Source organism: Hylobates moloch, unplaced genomic scaffold (genome assembly GCF_009828535.3).
Source record: "Hylobates moloch isolate HMO894 unplaced genomic scaffold, HMol_V3 SCAFFOLD_15, whole genome shotgun sequence".
NCBI classification, from domain to species: Eukaryota; Metazoa; Chordata; class Mammalia; order Primates; family Hylobatidae; genus Hylobates; species Hylobates moloch.
In genome coordinates, this window is record NW_026652290.1 from 38,022,606 (window position 1) to 38,044,543 (window position 21,938).

The 21,938-nt window shown below is 43.0% G+C and overlaps 1 non-coding gene across 1 annotated transcript; it reads right to left on the bottom strand.

The window, feature by feature from the left end:
* Positions 1–16,077: 16,077 nt before the first annotated feature.
* LOC116484364 (small nucleolar RNA SNORA72) lies at positions 16,078–16,206 on the bottom strand. The gene has a single exon (XR_004252538.1). It is a non-coding gene; the product is annotated as a small nucleolar RNA SNORA72 (small nucleolar RNA).
* Positions 16,207–21,938: the final 5,732 nt, after the last annotated feature.

Here is a 21,938-nt window from a genome sequence, read left to right on the forward strand (position 1 = left end):
GTGTGTCTGCTGCTGCCTGACACAGGTAACATTTCTTTAGATGGCTTCGCTTCAGCTCCCTCATGCCTAGCCAGTTCTTCATCATTTTTTAACATCTCTTTAGGGACAGGGACATGAAAGTGAACCGCAGGTCAAAGGCAAGAATTAGGGGTTCTGGGGCCCTTTGTCGGACGGCCTCGCTGCTCCTTTGCGCCCATGCCTTCCTGGGAGCTGGTACAGTGGCTCAGAGCTCCAGCCACATCAGTCTCTCCTGAATGACAGCATCACACCTTCCTCCATCCCATTTACATTTCAAACGGCCACCCGCCTGCTCTTGATTAATTATTTAGTAACCCTGGCCACTTGTGAGCCTTTTGGAGCTCATATTTCACGTCAAAGGTCCAATCCTTTTTTATCCAAATCTTCTTTCCCTGAATCCATGTGTAGTTTTCTGCATGAAATGCTATTGTATTCCTTTTGCAGCCTCAACACCCAAGGTATTGGCCTCCCTTCTTTCTGGCAGAAACTCCTGGACATTCAGCCACCGGGCATTCACAAGACCGGAGTCCACCTGCTTGGTTCCTTCCCTACCTACTTCTGACTTTGGTCAACTCTATTATTATTATTATTATTATTATTTTTAAGACAAAGTCTCACTCTGTTGCCCAGGCTAGAGTGCAGTGATGTGATCATAGCTTACTACAGCCTTGAACTCCTAGGTTCACACCATCCTGCTGTCTCAACCTCCTGAGTAGCTGGCACTACAGGTGCATGCTACTGACCAGCTTAACTCTATTTTAAAATAAGTAAATAAAGGAGTCTAGAAGGCACAGCCACAGGCTCTCTTCTGTCTTTAATTATTGATGGAATCTGTGTGAAGAAGTGGGAAAGATGTGGGTGTTAGAATTCGAGAGCATTTCAGTGTGTCCCTGGCTCTGGCACTTCTTTGCTGTGTGAGATAATGGGAAAGTTGCATGCTCTGAGCCTTACTTTCTTTACCTCTACAATGGGTGTGGAAATAAAGAGGCAGTACGGGTGTTAAGACAGATTCATGAAGGAGTAGCAAGAATAATACACACTGAGTTCTGACCATGAGGATTTAATGACTCTCTCAAAGAGTGCAAGTCAGATAACCCACACAGGATCAGTCCTCAAGAACAGTTAGGATGGCTGGGCATGGTGGCTCATGCCTGTAATCCCAGCACTTTGGGAAGTTGAGGTGGGCAAATCACTTGAGCCTAGGAGTTCGAGACCAGACTGGCCAATGTGACAAAACCCCATCTCTACTGAAAGTACAAAAATTAGCCGAGCATGGTGGCGGGCACCTGTATTCCCAGCTACTCAGGAGGCTGAGGCATGAGAATTGCTTGAACACAGGAAACAGAGGTTGTAGTGAACTGAGATTGTGCCACTGCACTCCAGCCTGGGTGACAGAGTGAGGCTCTGTCACAAAACAAACAAACAAACTAAAAAACCAGTTAGGTAGTTTATACCATGACACCTTTACCCTATGTAAAATTCTTACCAATACTGATGTGAAGTGGTATGAAAATTGCATGGTAAATAGTAACTTTTCAGTTTGTATCTTTTGAACGTTGGAATTCTATTTCTTACACTAATTAGTTGTGTGACTTTAGAAAACGTATTTCATTTGTATGGGCCTCAGTTTCATCATCTGCAAAATGGTCCCCACTAAACCTACCTCTGAAAAGTGTGAAAAAATCAAAGAGCTAAGGTAGGTTAACACCTGGCACATAATAAGCATTCAACAAATGGTCTTGTTTTTTTGACATCATGATTTAATGTCAGTTCATAGATAAGCTTTTAGCAATTCTCAAAAAAAGGAATGTTCATATTTTTCCATTTTGTTACCAAAAGTATGATTAGATTTTAAAGAAAACAGAGCACATCTTTCACCACATGAGAATAAGGAATCTACTCTTTTTTGGCAAGAAAAAAAAGCCACAAACACAACTGACATTAATTCTCTGTACATATTGCATCTTGCCTCCTTGTTTTACAGTTTTCGGAAACCAAGCGTCCATCTGTCTCTAAAGACCTATTCTAGGTTCTAGAAAAGAAAACACCATCTAGATCTGTTGGTGCTGTCAATTTGGCTGACTTAAAGCCCCTTGCGTGACTTCCTTCTGCTGGCGCGTGCCTGAGGCTGGGATGCTGATTTATGGCTGCCTCTGTTCCGCAGGTTAACCCCGTCGCAGGTCACTCCGCTCTGTTAATTGCATCCTAACCTTCCTCCGCTCTTCGGCAGCGAAATCGCAGCAGAGGAGATGGCGCAGTTTCGTGCGCATTGCTCATTTGTGCCAATGTGAAAAGAACTGCCAGGATGCCCAGGACACCAGCTCCCTGGCTTCTGCGATGCTTGCACAGTCCTGAATCAGCCCGAGAGCTGTGGATCTGCGTCCACCGGCTGCATAGCCGACTGCCGGCTCCATGGAGGGGCCTGTGCCGGAGAACTCACATGTTGACTTATTTCTTCAGTCTAGGCCTTTCTTGGCCCCCTTGGTTATTCATTCTAGATGATACACGTCTTATTTCAGTTCAAATGTCTCACGGAAGACGCATTGAAGAGAGAGTGGATGCCCGTGTTTGTTGGCAGTAGGTAGTATTTACCACTCCGGCTGTAGTAAAAGAACAAGAGGAGAAATTACATCTATTTCTCATATTTAAGGGAAAAGCATTTAAATCACCAAAGTCAGATTCCTGAGTAATTGCTGGGCCCTTGGAGGGGCGGGCAAGGTGAAGTGTGAGGCCCCAGATCTCTGTCTTGTGCGGGGCTGACATTGCCTGTTGGGGACTCCAAGCAGAGGCGGGGCCAGGGAAGGCAGCATGCAGGGAGAAACCGAGAGCCTTTTGCCAGCCTCCCCTCCCAGCTGCTATCCATGCACTTGTCGTAGCTTCCCCGCTGTCCTGAGGCCAGGCAAGAGGTAGCAGGGCTCCAGCTACAGAAGTTATAGGAGGTGACTCTCAGAGCCTTGATTTCCTCCATTTGAAATACTGAGAACAGTATCTTCCATACCTACTTTCTAGAAGCTGTTATGAATATTACCTAGATTCATACCTGTGAAGGCTGGTGAAAGAATAAAGCAGCCTGAACACACAAGGTGTTAAAAACATCCCTTCCAACTAAATAATAGATGAGTTGGAATCCCAAGCATGCTGGACAGCAGCAGTCACAGTGGAGGGGTGGGGGCCCCAGCCCTTACCAGGTGACGTCCCATCGGTCAAGAGGACAATGGCATGCTGCAGTGCCGAGCACCACCTGGCTGGGATCACTTCTCCCGCCTTCGTTTCTCCTTCCGGCCTGGGTCGGTAGCATGGTCCGGAGGGCCAGCAGGCTGTCTCTCCCAGTCCGCGGAGACAGAGGAGCTGTCTGAACGTGTAGGGCCGCCGCTGCCATCGCGGCCTGAGATCAGGAGCTGCCCTGCACTCGGTGATCTCTGCAAATCAATGCTCACACAGAAAGAAAACCAATTTACATTGGGTGAGTAACAGAGAATGCCAAGTTCGTGTTAGGAGACGAAGTTCTTTTGGATGAAGGGAGACCAGATCCCTTTCAAAATAGTATTTTATTTGTATGTGTTCCCACTGCTGAATAAGGTGTTCCTTAGGCTTACTCTGGGCAAAATTGAGAAGCTCCGTTTCAGCTCCCCCAATCCCCACTTGTTTTAAAATAGGTATGTGAAAACTGTTACAGTATCCAGGCAAGCTGGACAATAGTAGAACTGACATTCAATCTTCATTTTGAAGAGCAGTTACATGGGAGTGAGATTATAACACTGTTAAAATAAGATTAATATTATAATAAATGCTAGCATCCCAGAACAATTGAATAGAAATATAATGAACAGCCAAGGCTGGTAAGTGGAAGTGTCATCAACGGCCACATAGGTACAGTAAGTTACTACCTTTGAGGATTGAGTTGGACTGTGTATAAAATGAGATCCAGAATAACTGTGGCTTTAGCTAGATAGAGGTTTATTTCTTTCTTACATAAAAATCTGGATACCACCTTCCCTCTTTTCTCTGTGCCTTCTGGAGTGAGGGTGACTTTGCTTATCTAACACGCTAGATGCTGGGGTGTCTGGCCTCCGTTGCTTTTTGCTTCTTCTTTCTTGTGGTTCCACATGGGCTTCTGTTCCCCAGGATACCTCTAGGTCCAAGATGACTGCTGTAGCACTGCCCATCACACCTGCATTCCTGCCAGCAAGAAAGAGGAATGAGGAAGACGTGGCAAAGTGCAGACACCCGCTGTCTCTTAAAGAAGGTTCCCAGAAGCTGCAGCACACACTTTCACTTACATCCCATGGGCTGGGCCTTGGTCTAGGGCTATACCTTGCTGTCTCTGTTCTGTCAGCCAGTGCCTGCAAAAAACAAGTACTATGAAAGAAGTGGGAAGCACACTGGCCACCACTGATGATCTCTGTCATTTGTGTAATTTCCAGATTTCTGGGAAGTGCCTCTGCCTTCCCCTACCTTCCTGCATCTCCCAGTCCACTTAGCTGATGCCTGCATTCTCAACAGTTAAGTCTCTCACTAAGACAAAGAGGACTTTCTCATGCCAAGACCTTCTTGCTCCAGGTCATTTGGAGGGTTCCCAGTGCTGATTTGTTTTTTTTCCCAATATTTCCCCAGCCCAGCTGAGCTGATTTCCAGGTGATTTACCTCCAAGATTTTTTTTGTTTTCTGTTATCCACACTCTCAGAGGGCATTACCTATTCAAGTAGACAGCATTCACTGAGGCTTACTATATGCCAGCTCTTACACTCAGTTTTATATTCTTTTTTTCATGTAGTCTCTAACACAGCTCTAAGAGATGATTGCTCTTCCTAGAAATTAGGATCAAAATTGTGGTACACACCAGTGTGATCCTATGCCCTAGCCCTGCTGCCAACCATTATGCCACACTACCTCTCCTGTATCCTGTATGATCTCTGTCACCACCCCCGCCTTATAGGTTAGGAAAGAAGGTGAGTAAGTTTCCATGGTAGGCCAGACGTGGGGCTGAGTCCTGGGAGAAGGCACATTTCTCTAGGTCCTAGTTCTCAAGGCAGGTGTGTAAAGCAGAGGGGAGGGGAGCTGGAGGAAGCTAAACACAATTCCTATATGATATAAGGCCAACTGGGATGTTTTCTAAGAGGTGAAAGTAGGTTAGTTTCACTGCAGATGTTCAGGAGATGTAAGGTTGAGACACCTGAAGGGTGGCATGAAACGAGTCAACTACTCTGCCCCAGCTACCCCTCCTTTCCTGTGGCTTGGCTGTAGGGCTTCACCAGTCCACATCCAGTTGAGTTAAGGTCCTTACTGTGTGAGCTAGCTGTCAGCAGGGCTCCTGCCTAGGGGGATCTGGTCAAATTTGACTGCAATCCTCATTCCGTGGCCTTGGAAGAATTCAGAGTCCTTCCTGCAATTTCTTTTCCTTAGTGCTTGCTTCCTTCAGCCTCCCTTCGCCTCATTGCCTGAATGTCACCTCCCTAGTCCATGCCATTGTTTTCATGGAAGGTCATCCTCAAGCCTGTTTCTCAGTTTAGCAGCTTTATCGGAGAATCATTCTCTGAGATAGGACCCCCTCCTAGGAATCCCCTCAGTCTTTTATTAGAAAAGGCCCACCCTTTTTGCCTTTTCTCTCCCTCCTCTGGGATACCTTCAGCTTTATGTCTAACACATGATTCCTCAACATTTGTGAATTTTATACCCAACCAATTTATGTAAGTATTTTTCTTACCAAGACCTGATTTCTTATGCTGTAAGAGATCCTGGAGAATTAAGTTTCCTTCTCTTGTTACTCTTGACGTTTTGGTGACTGTATTGGTAGAGCAGAAGTTAATCTAAATCTCCAGGTCAAAAATCAATGCCATGATGCTGTTGAAAGTGGTGATGAGAAAGATCCCTCATGTGGGCCTGGGAGGCAGGGCCTTGAGATTATGGTGAGGTCATTGGCCCTGAAGCAATGGGACTGGCTACTTGTCAGATGTGGCAGTTGCTAACAATTGTGAAGATGGTTGTAATGAAAACACCTGCTTCACGGTGTATGAGTTGGGCCACTGATGGAAGCCCTGGAGATACTAGTGCTTACCACATCCTGGTATTCATTCCTGAGCACATGGGAAGACTCAAGTTGCCCTGAAAGTAGTTCAAGGTCATCTAACCAGCACTACCCAGTGGACTTTGAGTAAAAAGGCATATCATTTTTGTTCTGAGCAGTTAAGAGTTTCCCATGCTCACTGTATCCCTGGGAGCCAGATGTTGAAATGGTAGCAGCATGGAATGGGAAGACCTTAGACTCCTGAGACATCAGATGGAAGAGAGCCCTGCTCACCTGCATCAGACTTTGCATAAGCAAGATATAAGCTTCTATAAGGTTGAACCCTGCTACTTTATTTGTTACTATAGCATAGCACAGTGTGTCCCAACAAACACAGATAATATGGAAATGTATATAGCTTTTACTCAGTTCTGCCACTGGGATATTTCTGGATATTTAGTAGCTTCCAAAGGTTTGACGGTTAAGGGGTGTTTTGGAAAAAGAAAGTGATGATTTTCTGTATTATTTACTTATTTCTGTTGTTTTTTTCTTCAGTGGCCATCATTTCAAAAAGACTAGGTAATAAGGTGAGAGGCACTGAAATAGAAATGCCAACAGACAAAATTAGAGAGGAGCGTTTGGGAGGATGGTTTGCAAAAACCCCTCAAGCCTCTGCTTGCCTAATTGATATGCTGTTCTGGAACCATTCAGCCTGACACAGGTGCTCCCGCAGGTTAGTTAAAAGGAGAGTGCGGTGCGGAATCCATATGCTACCATTCTGCCTTTCAAAGCAGCAGAGAATCTGAGGCTCTGTCTCCATTAGTAATCACCAGACATAACAATTAAACATATATCACACCAGGCTCAAAAATCCCTGGAAGATACTTTGTGTCCATTCTGTTCTACTCTGAATCTGTTCATAATATTGGTAAAATGGGACAAGAGGTTGGAGAAGAAGAAGAAGGGAAGGAAACCCCGGACAAGATTCGGAAAGCAGAGAATTCACATATTCTACTCTTGGAAGCTTAAAGAGTGCCCAACAGAGTGCCTAATAAGGCATAACATGAATATTTATTGAACCAATGGTGACCATGAGCTAAGAGATTGAATATATCAGTTATCAGTGGAGATTCTGGCTATGAAGAGAGGTGGTTAGTACCATCCAGTGCAGCTCACCACCTGACACACGCATGGCAAGGTCTGGGGCAGCTAAGCCTGCATATGTTGTGCGTAGTTTAATTCTCTGTTCCATATTCTTTGATCCAATTCCTGTGGGTGTGGACATTCCAGTCACAGAACAGCAGCTCTACATCTAGGAGGCTCCTGAAGAACCCAAACTAACTGTGAAAATGCAAGTGAAGAGTCCTGCTCTGGTGTATTACAGGTACCGCTTCTAGAAAACCCCTTTATTAGAAAGCAGCATGAAACCAGCGTTGGGATATAAGAGTATGTGCTTTGTTAAAAGAAAACCTCTTTCTAATACTCCCAACCAAAGGGCCAGAGGTCCTGTCTAACTAAATGCCACCTTTCTCTGATTCTTGGAGCTTCATCTTCAAAGACTGAGAGGATCCTCCTTCATCTGAAACCTCTTGGAAAGGGAAAGGTTGGTCGTGACTTGTCCCCTCAACAAGGAACTTCAGGCACTGCCAACTGTGCTCAGTAACCCTTCCCTGACAGGTGAATACGTGAGGGGTCCTGGAACTATTGTGCCAATTCTCCATGTTGGTGGGTTGCCAGCGTTTACTTGTCTTATTGAGAAAGGAAAGAATGAGCAAAGAAATCTTTCCTTTTCTTTCCAGGATGCTCTCCAGGAAAATTCCTGCTAGCTTGACTCAAGAAGAGCAGCCTGTGCATGAGCCTGTTCCCCTTGAGAATTTCCTCTTCCTTCATTAGTGTCTTGTGATGGCCACATTTTCCTTTTCTGTGACTTCCTATCAGCCTTTCAAATGCTTAACTACAAACTAAAGTTATTCTGGCATTGGCAATGTGATCTCAAGATTCCCACAACTAACTTTCCTCAAGATGAATATTGGGACGAGTTTGGCAGCAGACTGTATGATAAGGAGCACTGGAATGGGAGTCAGAAAGCACTGTGAACCCTACAGGGCAAGTGACTTCACCTCTCTCAATCTCATTGTCATCAACTGTAAGTGAGAGAGTGAATGAAGGATGCTCCCAACTGTCAAACCCTGTAAGTCAAGAGAACCTGTGCTCCAGAGGAGAACATGAACATTGGCAAAAAGGTATTTATACATCCTTCACCATATTTTTGTAGATGAGTCTGAAAGAATTTTGAATTCACCTAGCAATTGCACTATCTTGATTTCATATGGAAAACACAGTTTCAAGAAGTTAACCACAAGGCTTGCACACTGGCTGGCTTCCAGCCTTCTCCTCACAGAGTAGATTAACTAATCCAGACAATTACTGTCAAACAAAGGAGGAGGTTGGAAATTCTTGGAGGATTTTTTTTTTTTTTTGTACAGCTTATATAGTTAAATTGAGAGACCTCAAGTGGAATTGTTTTCATGAATAATTTAAGTAACTGTTCTATTTATCTAGTGCTGGTTGGGTAAAAATTTACAAAAATTATGAAAGTTGGGTCAACTGACCAATTTGAAGCACAAACATGATTCCGGCTTCCTTTTACTTTATTTTTTTCCCTAGGACCACAGCAATTAGAAGAATTTTTATCATGAGTTTGAGCAAATAAGTCATCCAATCCCAAACCAAAAGTAATTGAAAAGTGAACCATCACAACATCCCACCTCAAGCAGGTTTATTGGGAAGCAGTGTGTGTATATAGCACATCTTATAAAATGAAATAGGCAGGATATACAATTTCTGAAAACAAAATCTCTCAATTAGGACCTTCCCCATGTCTGTGCCATTACCTTGATAAAATTGAGACTTGACCAGTGGCTCAATAAATTTGGAGAAAACAGAAACAATTAGGTTCTCACTTCAGATCCATACTTTTTAAATTTTCTGTTATATTTTCAAATGTATGGTCTTAATGCAGGCTAGGTATTGCATTTTGATGATGGAATCTGAAACAGCTACAACTCTAGATTTTGTAAATTCTTCTTGACCATAGCAGTGGCTTAGTTTTAACTGTGATTACTGTCTCATTGGTCAAACTGTTTGGACAGAAAGGACATTTTATTGAGAGGTTACTCCCCAAAAGACATGCTTTAGAGATCTTTTTCAAATGTTCAAATTATGGATGGCTTAGTTTATACTCTTTACCCCAAAATGAAAATTCCGGCATTCTCATTAGCCTTCTCACAAAGCAAGTCTCTAAAGCTTCCCCAACACACGCGAAAACCGAATTTTATGAGGATTCAAGACCAGCCAGGAAACTTTAGTAAAGACTAGATTTCAGAACAGCAGATCTTTAGTTGTGCAAAGGACATTGCTAAACTTCTGGGTTGGAAGGTATCCTGATATACCTAATTCTATTTATGAAACTGCATATGTGCTTTGAAACTCCGTTTAGATCCAGCTCTTTCAGCTAGAGATGGAAACCATATGTGTGTCTAAGGCCCTTATGTTTTGCCTTGGAGAGTCTTAGATTTTGTTTTGATTTCCAACTTGGCATCATTTTCAGATTCAGAGGCATCCTGGGTATGTCCTTGACCCTCTGTGTCATGCAGAAACATTTTTGTTATCCACTGTTACTCTTCTTAAATGAGTCTCAGGGCCATATGCTTAGAAAGGTGTTGTGCCTTTCATTCTCAAAAAAGTTGTTCTAAGTAAAACAGAGATCCAAAGAAAACATGTGGAACATTCAGGCTCACAATCTTGTACATAGGTAAAATAGTTTTTTGTTTATTGTTTATTTGAATTAATCAGGTCTTCTTTTCCCCTTTATTCCTTATTTCTTTTGTGGGAAGTGGACTAAAGCTTCTGCTGCACCATGAACCCAAGAATTGTAGACATATCCCAGTGGCCAGATGGCTGGCTACCCACCAAATCTATCTTCCCATTCTCTCAAGGTAATGAGCTAGCTGTAGCCCAATATGTGACCTCTCAGTTGGCGACTATGTTTCAAGAGCCACTTGCACGTGTGTGTCTGAGTTCCTTCCAGTGGAATGTGAGCAGAAGGGACAAGAGACATTTCTAGGCCCTGGGTCTGACACACAGCCTTCCCTGTGGTTGGTGCTGAACTACAGAGTAGCCGAAGACCAACTGGCTTTGAGCATACAGGTGCAGGACTACTGTATGAGAGATGAAAAACCTTCTTTGTCCTTAAAATGAACTTTTCCCCTAAAATCGTATGTAGACCTTGGGGCTCATGCATACTAATTAAAGAGAAAGAGGAAAAGAAATCTCTTTTTGTTTCCTTGCATAGAACTGAGACATGGAGGAGTTTGGTGTCTTAGTAAGTAGTTGGTTTTGGCTGAAATGGAGTGTATGTGGGTGTGGGTGTGTGTGTGTGTGTGAGAGAGTGTGTGTGTGTGTGTGTGTGTGTGTGTGTGTGTATGTGTTGGGGGCTGGGGCCCAGGACGAGGGGTTGTGGATTACAGGAGGCTTCTTTTTTAAATTTAAATTTAAAAATTTTTTTGAGACAGGGTCTCACTCTGTCACCCAGGTTGGAGTGCAGTGTTAGATCATAGTTCATTGCAGCCTCAACCTCCCTGGCTCAAGCAATCCTCCTACCTCAACCTCCTAAGTAGCTGGCACCACAAGTGTGCATCACCATGCCTAGCTAATTTTTTTTTTTTTTATTTTTGGTGGAGACAGAATCTCTCTATGTTGCCCAGGCTGGTCTTGAACTCCTGGGCTCAAGCAATCCTCCTGCCTCGGCCTCCCAAAGTGCGGGGATTACAAGTGTAAGTCATTTCGCCCAGCTGAAAGACTTCTTAGTGAACACAACAAGGACAAGCACTGGGGTCAGATTCCCAAGGTGGACCCACATTTGAGGGATGGCCATGGTTAGAGAGAGTTTAAGGGAGCAAAAGAGTCCAGGAAAATAATGAAGTAGCAAATGCTGGAGAAAGTGGTATCATGAAGCCAAGGAAGAAGTTTCCAATTGATACAGATATTTGCTACTACATTTTTTGCTGGTTTTTTTTTTGAAATGAGAATAATTCTTATTTTTCTTCTGTAAGACTTTTTCTTATGAAATAAGAAGTTTTCAAAGGGAATTCCATGAAAAAAATCTAACCAATTTATTATTTGGTCCTAGGGCTTGGTTTAGATCAATAAATACCCATATCATATACCCAGTGCTACCTGTGACAGTCTGGTTGCTCCAAATACTTGCTCTGTCTCTTTGAATAGTACTTTTTCCAAGCTGCTTTAAAGTTCTAATTTTTTAGCAATAATTTTAATGGCTTTGTCATTGTTGAGGAGAAGGTGGTAAAGTATCATAGAGATAAGAGAAACCGGATCTATAGAGTCAAAGAGAAGAGAAGCAAAGGAAGAATTATTTGGATGATTTAAGACAAGTTCCATTCTATTTTTTAAAAATTAGTTGAAAATTTTAAGACTGAGGCGATTGAGAAAATTGTTTCAAGACTTCAGAATTTACGGGTTAAGATATGCAGGAATGAGGTCTATGTTTCTCCAACTTGTCCTGTCTTATTTCACTAAGCATAATGGTGAAAGGTACAGATTTGAAAATCAGGTGGCCTGGAGTCACAGCCCTGCTCAGCCACTCATTAGCTGTGTGATTTCAGTCAAGTTAGTCAGCTTCTCTGTGCCACAGTTTCTTCATCTGCAAAAGGGGGATAATGACAGAATCTGTCACAGCCCAGGTTCTCCCCACGGTGGAGTGTGAACAAAGAGATCTATCTTTCTGAGTTGCTTATCTTAGAAAGGGATCCCAGATAGCAGGAGAGAGAGACAGGGGAGGTGGGACAGGGACAAAGGGAAGGCCAACTCAAGGATGTGTGTTAGGATGGCCACTGCTGTGGGTGACAGACTGCTCCACTGTTGAGGACTTGATGTGTCTTGTGAAGACGCTGCATATGGCACCAGGCTGTTCACTTTAATCAATCTTTCATAACCTTCTCACTGTGTCTTTTTCACATGTTCTGCCATGTCTTCATATCTTTTTCTTCTTTTTTTTTTTTTTAGGATGGAGTCTCACTCTGTCACCCAGGCTGGAGTGCAGTGGCGTGATCTCTGCTCACTGCAAGCTCTGCCTCCCGGGTTCATGCCATTCTCCTCCTTCAGCCTCCCGAGTAGCTGGAACTACAGGTGCCCACCACCACATCCGGCTAATTTTTTTTCTCTTTTGTATTTTTAGTAGAGACGGGGTTTCACCGTGTTAGCCAGGATTGTCTCGATCTCCTGACCTCGTGATCCGCCCATCTCGGCCACCCAAAGTGCTGGGATTATAGGCATGAGCCACCACACCTGGCCTCTTTCTTTCTTTCTTTCTTTCTTTCTTTCTTTCTTTCTTTCTTTCTTTCTTTCTTTCTTCCTTCCTTCCTTCCTTCCTTCCTTCCTTCCTTCCTTCCTTCCTTCCTTCCTTCCTCCCTTCCTTCCTTCCTTCTTTCCTCCCTCCCTTCCTGCCTCCCTCCCTCTCTCTCTCTTTCTTTCTTTCTTCTCACGGTCTTTCTCTGTCATTCAGGCTGGAGTACAGTGGCACAATCATAGCTTACTGCCTTGAACTGCTGGGCCCAAGCCATCCTCCCAGCACAGCCTCCCGAGTAGCTGCAACAGTACCTGAGACTACAGGCATGCACCACCCCTGCCCAGCTCATTTATTTTATTTTAATTTTTGTAGAGTTGGGGTCTCCTTATGTTGCCCAGGTTGGTCTCAAATTCCTGGCCTCCGGTGACCCTTCCTTCTCAACTCCCCAAAGTGCTGGGATTACAGGCATGAATGAGCCACTGCACTGGGTCATTTTCCCTTTTTTTGCTGTATGTCACTATCTACCTTGTCCTAACTTCAAGAAATCATCAAAAGCAGGTATGGGAACTCACAAGTGACTGCCATGTCAACAATTCCTCCCCAACCAGCCCTACAACCAGATTGCTCTGTGCCTCTACATTCTGGTTTCTGCTGGTACATATCCACGAAGTCCTGCCATCCTTTCAGTGTGTGAATCATTTCCATCCACATCAAGGACTTTATTTTCCCAAACAGGCTCTGCTGAGGCAAAGAGGGTGGGGTGGGAACAGATCCTGAGGAGGACAGGCATTGTCGTCTGAGAAGCACGCTCTAGGTGAGATGTCTGCAGGGATCCAGGTGGGGAAGGCTGCTCTCTTCCATCACAGAACAGGGCATTGCTTGTGCCAGTACAGAGAGTTCAGGGGATCTGACGTTCAAGATTCTCAGGCTCAGCTCATCCACCAGGCTCCCTGGCCTCAACAAGGTCTCAAGGACTAATGCTTTCCTATGAGTGCCCTGATTTCCACATAGCAGACCCGTCCTGGCTGTACACGCAGCCTCCTGTGCACCTCTGCCTCTCTTCATAAGACCATGACTGTGATTTTGAGCCTACATTGAGGTGAGAGTTGACTCATCTGAGCCTGTCGTTTTCTTTTTTATTAACTTCTTCATATTCAAATTTATTTTATCTTTTAAATTAATAGACTTTTTTAGGGTAATTTTACATTCACAGGAAAAATGAGTGGAAAGTACAGAGAGTTCCCATGTGTCCCTCCCTTTACCCCCATGCACAGTTCTTTTATTATTAATGTCTTACATTAGGGGGGTACATTCATTACAACTGAATGAGCCAATATTGATACGTTGTTAGGAACTGAAGTCCATACTTTACATCAGGGTTCAAGGTTGATGCTGCTCATTCTATGGGTGTGATAAATGCAGAATGAATGACATGTGTGGTTTCCTTTTTAATGATTGTCACTAACCTGATGCTTCACCATCACCTGTCCCCCATCCCAATCAAACACAGACAAGAGTCGTAGAGATTGACTGTACAAACCCACTCACCCCAGCGGTGACATCTTTATGGCCATCTGATTGATTGGTCAGTGACCCGGCTCTAGTATTTTATTCTGAGCATACTATTTCCAGGGCTATCCTTTTACCAATTGACTTAATCTCCTAGGGCTGCCATTCAAAATATCACAGACTGGGTGGCTTAAACAACAGACATGTATTTCTGACCATTCTGGAGGCTGGAGATCCAAGACCAAGGTGCTGCCAGGGTTGATGTGTTTTGTGGTTTCCTGTGACAGCTGCCTTCTCACTGTGACCTCATATGAACTCTTCTTTGTGTGCGTGTTGTGGGAGGGGAGAGAGAGAGAGAGAGAGAGGAGTTCACCTTCTGAGGTCTCTTTTTATAAGAACACTAATCCTATCAGATTGGGGCCCCACCCCATGCTCTCGTTTCAGCTTAATTACCTCTGTAAAGGCCGTATCTCTAAATGCAGTCGCATTGGAGGTTAAGACTTCAATATCTGAATTTTGGGGTAACAAAAACATTCATTCCATAACGCCAACTATCCTGGCTTAGATCCCCTGAAATTTCAGCAGAGGACAAGACAAAGGTTAACATGTGAGTAGTTTATGGGAATGAGATCTTAGGGCACAGGAGTAAAGAGCTGGGAAAGAGAAGCCTGCAGGGAGGGAGGGACTAACTGAGGTGACCACGGTGTATGGCTGGGCTGCTTGGTGCCCAGGACCTTACAACACATGCCTCAGAAATGTGCACCTTTCATCTTGAGTGGGCAATACACTTGCACTTCCCAGTTGCATGTGGGAGTGCTGAGCAGGATTCTGTGAGTTCACCTGTGACACCAGGGCATGCCCGGGGCAGGAGGTAAGAAGTGCAAGGAGTAGTCATGAAGCAGAGCCTGCCATGAAGGGCTGTACTCTTGCAGAAATGCTTGCATCCTATACGGAGCTGATCACGCAGCAGTGGTTGGAACGAGACAGGAGGTTGAGAGGATTAGAGGTAGAAATGCACAAGGTTGGTGTGCAAATCATTTTGTGCTTTACACAAAATGAATGTGTGTAAAGTGCTCAGAACACTGCTGATATATGTGACCGCTAAAGATCTGTCAGCTGTGATGGTGATGGTGATGGTGATGATGATGATGATATTATTATTATTATTATTATTATTATTATTTTTATTATATGGAGCAAAAAGAACCAAGCAACCATCTACATACTCATCTACAAGATTGAGTATGCTTGCCTCTCTCTTAGGAAGCTGTCATGTATTATAGATGGGCCCCAATGTCCCCTGATATCAGCAGGTTTTTGGCAGCCCCTAGTTTGAATCTGGTCCCTGCACAGTTTAGACTTTTAAAATACATGGCTTTGCCTGAGTCAGGTGAACGGCACTGTGCCTTTGGCGATTGCTCCTTCTACGATCTCTAGCCTTGCCAGCTACTTCTTGGGTTCACCCTGGAAGGTGACATCTACTAGGCAGCCCTGACATTCGGCATGGAGAAGTTGCTGGTGGCATAGAAGAGTTAGAAAGTTCCATTGTCTAGGGTAGCCAGCATGTTATGTTAACAAGTATGGCCGGGTTGAATTGGGAAGGGTCAAGCCAATCCTCTTCCCTCAACTTGTATCTAGACCACAGTTTTGTGGAACTGAACCTGTGAGGAGGTACTAGCAGGGCTGTGGTGGGCCTCCAGGGACACGGGTTACCTATGTGAGAGGTCATCCCTTCACTGTGCTCTAGAGGGCGCCATTCGTGCTGGACTTCAGGTGAATGGGGTTCCTGTAGGCATGCGTGGTGGCCCTGGTCTTGTGCCTGGGGCTCTGTCCCTTGGCCGGGTCACAGGGGAGATTTGAGCTCTCCCAGCACTTGCAGCCTTGCTCTCAGAACTTGGCAGCACCGCCTCTTAACCTAGTATAGGTTAATAACAGGAATATTTTTAAATGTTTGAAATATTTTTATACTGGAAACTGTTCTTAAAAATATTTAATGAAGAAGTTGTCTTTTACATGTTGTTAAGCCAAGATAAAAAGACTCAATGAAAACTTTGCTCCTTATTGGTGACAACATGGATTTGCATGCTTGGTGTTTATTTGGTTGAACAGACAAAGAATGTCTGTTGACATTCTTTCCAAGCTATTCACATTGATAGCCCAACACCTTCTTCTTGACCTGGTTTATTACCAGAGTTTATAAAACCAGACCTAGGGAAAGAATTAAGTCTGGGGACACGTGCATGGCCTTAATATAGCCAATCTTTATAGCCTGTCCTATTACAAAATCAGAACAGCAAGATATTCTCAAAAGCAGCTTCCTCCGACACCCTGGTGTGTTCCTTTTGAGCATGTGAATTCTGGTATACTCCTCCCCAGGACACTTGCTTCAACCAAATAAACACCAAGCATGCAAATCCATGTTGTCACCAATAAGGAGCAAAGTTTTCATTGAGTCTTTTTATCTTGGCTTAACAACATGTAAAAGACAACTTATTCATTAAATATTTTTAAGAATAGTTTCCAATATCAAAATACTTCAAACATTTAAAAATATTCCTGTTATTAACTATACTAGTCGATAGCTTTTTTGTTAAGTTCACTGAGAAATAAAAACACATGGCTAACCATCAAATAAATTATGACTAGATTGAATATAAATCACAGAGGTTTAAAGACTGCATACAAATTACAAAGACTTCACATGTATGTGTTCACAATATGTTCTTAAATATAAGACAGTTTGATTCTTGATCATATCAGTTCTCCATCACCTCCACAGAAGTCCCCTTTGCAATAAGCGAGTATTTAAACAGTTTCTAGAATAATAGGTATCTTCTGTCTATTTCACCAAAATACAGTTTTGTCTGTTAAAGAAAACAAAGAAATATATTTGTCAGCCATAATGAGTTTTAAAGACATTCTTTAAACGTGGGTATGCCTCGAATTAAGAAAACCAGACATTTAAATAGTTGACCTTAACAGAGCACATAAATTAGAGGGTAATTACTTAAATGTTCTTCAGTTTGTGAAAGGATTTACAACATGTTTCCTCTTAATAGCTAACTTTCTAGTGAATTTAAATTACTAGTGTGTGTGTCTTAAAATTAGTTCATTTTTTTTTTAAAGAAACATACCTGTTGCATAGCACAAGGTGTGTTAGAATTAAGAAATGCTGGTGGGTTTTCCCCTTTGTTAAGCGAGTCTTTAGGTTACATTGGAACTCATATTTACCAAGCCTTTTTATGGGAGGAAGAATTAGCAAAAAATGCTGAGCTCATGTTTGCACTGGCTCCATTTCCTGTCTGGAATAAGAGGCTGGGCCTCCAAGGAAGTCCTGGTGGTATGAGCTTCCTTGGGTTTCCACTGGGGAGTGGGGCTGAGGGGATGTTGAATGTACTGTGGAGCCCATGGCTGTCCTGGGCTGAGCCTTTCTGTCTTGGACTGGGAGTAATGAAGGTGGGAGTGGGGTGGGGTGGGGATGGGAATGATTCCAGTGGGGAAGACTATCAAGGACATTGAGGGGGAGAAACCATTGACCTCTTTGGAATCCAGCTCTGTGACCATGGATAAGGATTGAAACCCATTCTAGCCTTAATTGTACCATCAGGCATGGAAATTCAGCCAATGACAAGAAACTGTCATTCTCAATATCTCCACCTGTCATTGACCCTGGTTGCTTTTAAAGACTAATCTCATGAATGTTATTCCTAAGGGGGTTGACCTTTTGAAGTCATAGAAAAGTTTCTGCTTCTTGTTACCTCACGCGTGGCTTTTCTTGCTGCCTCTGCTGCAGTTTGTTGCTCTAAATAGAGGCTATGTGCCATGATTTTGCCCTTAGTGTTTACATTCAACTGGACCAGTTCTGCCATTTTGAACAAAAAGTGTGTCTTCAGGATTGGGTCCCAAGATCTTTATGTCCAAGCCTTAGTCTGCTACTAATTACCAATCCAAAATGAAGTATTCATCATTCATTTATTCTACAAATATTTACAAGTCTCCTACTTTATGTCAGTTACTGTTATTGTCACTGGAGGTATCAATGAGACAGATAAAATGTCAGTTCTAGTTCGGGGAGATAAGCAATGGTAAATAAAACAAATAGATACATAATTATTATTGGTGAAATTTTTAAAATAAGGAAAATGTATTATATTTTTTATATAGTCATAGGAGTTTTAATGTAAACAATTGCCATTATGCCAATATTATATCTTTCTTAATATTTTAGAATCAAAATTTTATTTATATTTATTTATAATTGTTATATCAGATGATGATTAAAAGTTTAGCACAATTAAAAGTTGGTGTGGTAGCTGGGCTCCAAGATTGTCTGCAGTGATCCCTACATGGTGGTATTTTCATGAGGATGTAGGATTGGTAAAAGGGCTGGTCTGTGTGAACAACAGAATATAGCAGAGGTGATGGTAGTCAATTCTGAGACTGGTTTCTGAAAGGCATTATTTCCTATTGAGGTCACTCTCTCTTGGATTACTGGGTCTGGGAGAAATCAGCTGCCATTTTGTGTGCAGTCCTGTAATGAAGTTCACATAGTGAAGAACAGCTAGGGAAGAAACAAGGCCCATTGTCAACAGCTGTGTGGGTGGGCATGGGAAACAATCTCTCCAGCCCCAGTCAAACCTTCAGATGATACAGCCTCAGCCAATGTCTCAGCTGCAACTTTATGAGACACCCTGAGCCAGATCCATCCAGCTGGGCCACTCCTGAATTCCTGACCTGTGCAATAATAGATGTTTATGTTTTAAGCCACTAAGGTTTGGTGCAGTTTGTTATGCAGCAATAGATTGCTGACAGAGTTGGCAACCTGACTGCTGTATTACCTGCAAATAATGAAAACCCAGAAGTGTAGCAACCACCATCCCATGTGAAAATAAATTCTCTTGGCAAAGGAATCTGGGCAAAATTATACTTGTTTGTGCTATCAATTATTCTGTGTGTTCTGTTCCTTGCACTTGTCAATGTTACTACTGTTTAGACATAGCACACACTTATGCATGAACTATAACTTCAGTGTGGCTGCTTCTCTTGTCTGAACTATCCTCCTATCTCCATTTCCTTTATCCAAATCCTATTCCTTCTTTTAAGTCACATTATAATGCATTTAATAGCAGTTACCAGGTAGCCTAATACTTTTTTTTTTTTTTTTGAGATGGAGTCTTGCTCTGTCACCCAGGTTGGAGTGCAGTGGCACAATCTTGGCTCACTGCAAGTTCCGCCTCCCAGGTTCACGCCATTCTCCTGCCTCAGCCTCCTGAGTAGCTAGGACTACAGGTGCCTGCCACCATGCTTAGCTAATGTTTTGTATTTTTAGTAGAGATGGGGTTTCACTGTGTTAGCCAGGATGGTCTCGATCTCCTGACCTCATGATCCACCCACCTCAGCCTCCCAAATTGCTGGGATTACAGGTGTGAGTACATTTTTTACAGGTTATTTTCCTAGAGAGTCTGAGAAGTAGAAGGAAGACTATTTTACACCTGTTGTTTTATTAATGCCACCCTCTTTCACTCTTAGAAGTGTTCAGCTTTGGAAAAGTCTTAGGGCCCTCCTGGCTAAAAGTAAAAATCCCATCAATTTATTTTAGGTTGTCTCATTTTGCAGATTTTTAGGGTGGGGACTAGAGTCCATTTTTGAAAGTGAGTGATAAGATAACTAAACTTGTCTACATCTCCTCTATGTGGTAATATTTTCCTTCCTGATATCTGTGTGGAGAGAGATAAGGCTCCCTTGGCCCATGGAGTTCCTAAGCAAACATCAGCATTAGAGCCCAGAGTGGTAGCTGGGTGCCTAGCACTGCCACAACTGTATCAACCACAGCCATGAACATTAATGAGTTCCTTTGCTCCCTGAAGTGCCGAGGGAGATGCAGTGAAAGTGGTTCTTCTCTTGTAGCTTAAAAACTGAAGCAGGTGTCTCTGAAGGCATCTCCAACTTCCACAGTGAGCTCTAAGAGATAGGCTTAGCCCTAGAAACCATTAGCAGCATGTGTGTTTCCTGCAAGGTCTGCCCTTGGACAACCTGGGCAGTGGGCACACTCTCATCATGTGGGCAGACCTGGACCTTTCTGTGAAAGTAGGATGGTTCTGATTTCAGCCATGACAGCCAAGAAGGATTCCTCTCACACTTGGGTTTTATGACGTGGAAAGTTAGGATGCCACTGGAGAGGCAGTGAAGAGAGGGGCAAATAGCCCAGGATTTGAAGTAGGACCCATCTGGATTTCAGTTCTGGCTAAACTGCTTCACATCTCTGAGCCTCAGTTTCTTTCTTTTGTACTAATGCCAACTTCCAAGTGTTATTATGAGGATTAATTAGGACAAGGGTAAAGCACAGAACACAGGGACTGGCATAATTACAGCATACTGGCTATTTCTGAATAATGGACTTGGATGAGGGAAGTCATGAAGACTCTCTTCAATTTGTTTCCCTGCTCCCTGCATCACGTTCAGTTCAGGGTCTTTGAGGTTGCTGCCTACCTCTGCCTGGGACATCTTTCCTCTCTTTGCCTATCTATACCTTGTCTATCCCTCAAGCCCATTTATCTCTATTCTCTATTGATTTCTTGATCTCTCTCCTCATCTCTCCATCTCTATCTCTGTGATTCATCTAGACTGAGCCTTCTTAGCCTGGAATTTAATAATTGTATGCAATGTTAGAATCTGTGTCTCAATCCTCTTCATGCTGCTAGAATGTCTTCAAGCATAGGAATAATGTCTTGGATGGGACAGGGTTCAGGCCATGTGAAAAATAAATATTAATTGGTTGTCTTTAAAAAAAATAGAGCTATGAATGTAGAGGAAATACTTTTATTTCTAGAAGCACTCAAATTCTTATGAGGAGAATGTGGATGGTTGCACCAGCCCCTTCCCTGATACATCCTGTATTAGTCTGTTCTCATGCTGCTAATAAAGACATATTGGAGACTGCGTAATTTATAAAGGAAAAAGAGGTTTAATAAACTCACAGTTCCACATGGGTAGGGAGGCCTCACAATCATGGTGGAAAGTGAAGGAGGAGCAAAGTCACATCTTACATGGCAGCAGGCAAGAGAGTGTGTGCAAGGGAACTACTGTCAATAAAACCATCAGATCTCAGGAGACTTATTCACTATCATGAGAACAGCATGGGAAAAATCCACCCCCACAATTCAATTACCTCCAACCAGGTCCCTCCCATGATGCCTGGGTATTAGAGGAGCTATAATTCAAGATGAGATTGGGGTGATGAAAGAGTCAAACAATATCACATTCCAACTGTTTAGTGTTGATTTAAAAAAATTCAAATACAGAGTGATGACATAGTTCTTCATCTCATGAAATTTTGGTTGTGAATCAGTGACTGAGGAAATCTGACCCAGGAAGATTTTAATACCTAAAAATGGTTAAAGAAATCCTTGTTTATAGTGGTCCTCTACACCTTCAAATGCACAGGTAGATTTCAATGTCTCTCAGCTCAGCTTCAGGCATGCCTGGAAGTTGAGGATATATTCCATGGAATACAGCATTGGAGGCTTCAATCAGCTGAAACTAACTCACTTGAACCAAGGGCTCACAACTGGGGACGTGGCCCAAATTGCACTAACATTTACTCTGTGCCAAGGCAACCAGCTTCCAGAGTGAGACAAGATGGGGGTCTGGGGCTGTGAACATGTGAATGAAGTTCTAAGCTATAAAAATAATGAATAAATAAAGACCAGGAAAATATTTCGAGTTCTTATGTGGCAACATCTTTAGATTCAAAATGTAGCAGGAGGAAAATAATTGAAGACATTTGTCATGTGCTGCAGGTGAACCGTGACCACATCTGATATCACCTGCAGCTTCCTTATAACATGCCCACTGGGAAGAGAGGGTGAGAGGCAGGAGAGCACCAGTGTATTTAGGACCAACTTTTGAAATTTAACCATTAAGTTCAGTCCTTCCTACTCTCCATAAAACAGGCCCATGTCTTTTCCATCTTGGTCTTCCCAGCACTCAATAAATGGTTGTGAAATAGATAATGACCAAAATGTGTGCTATAATTTTAGT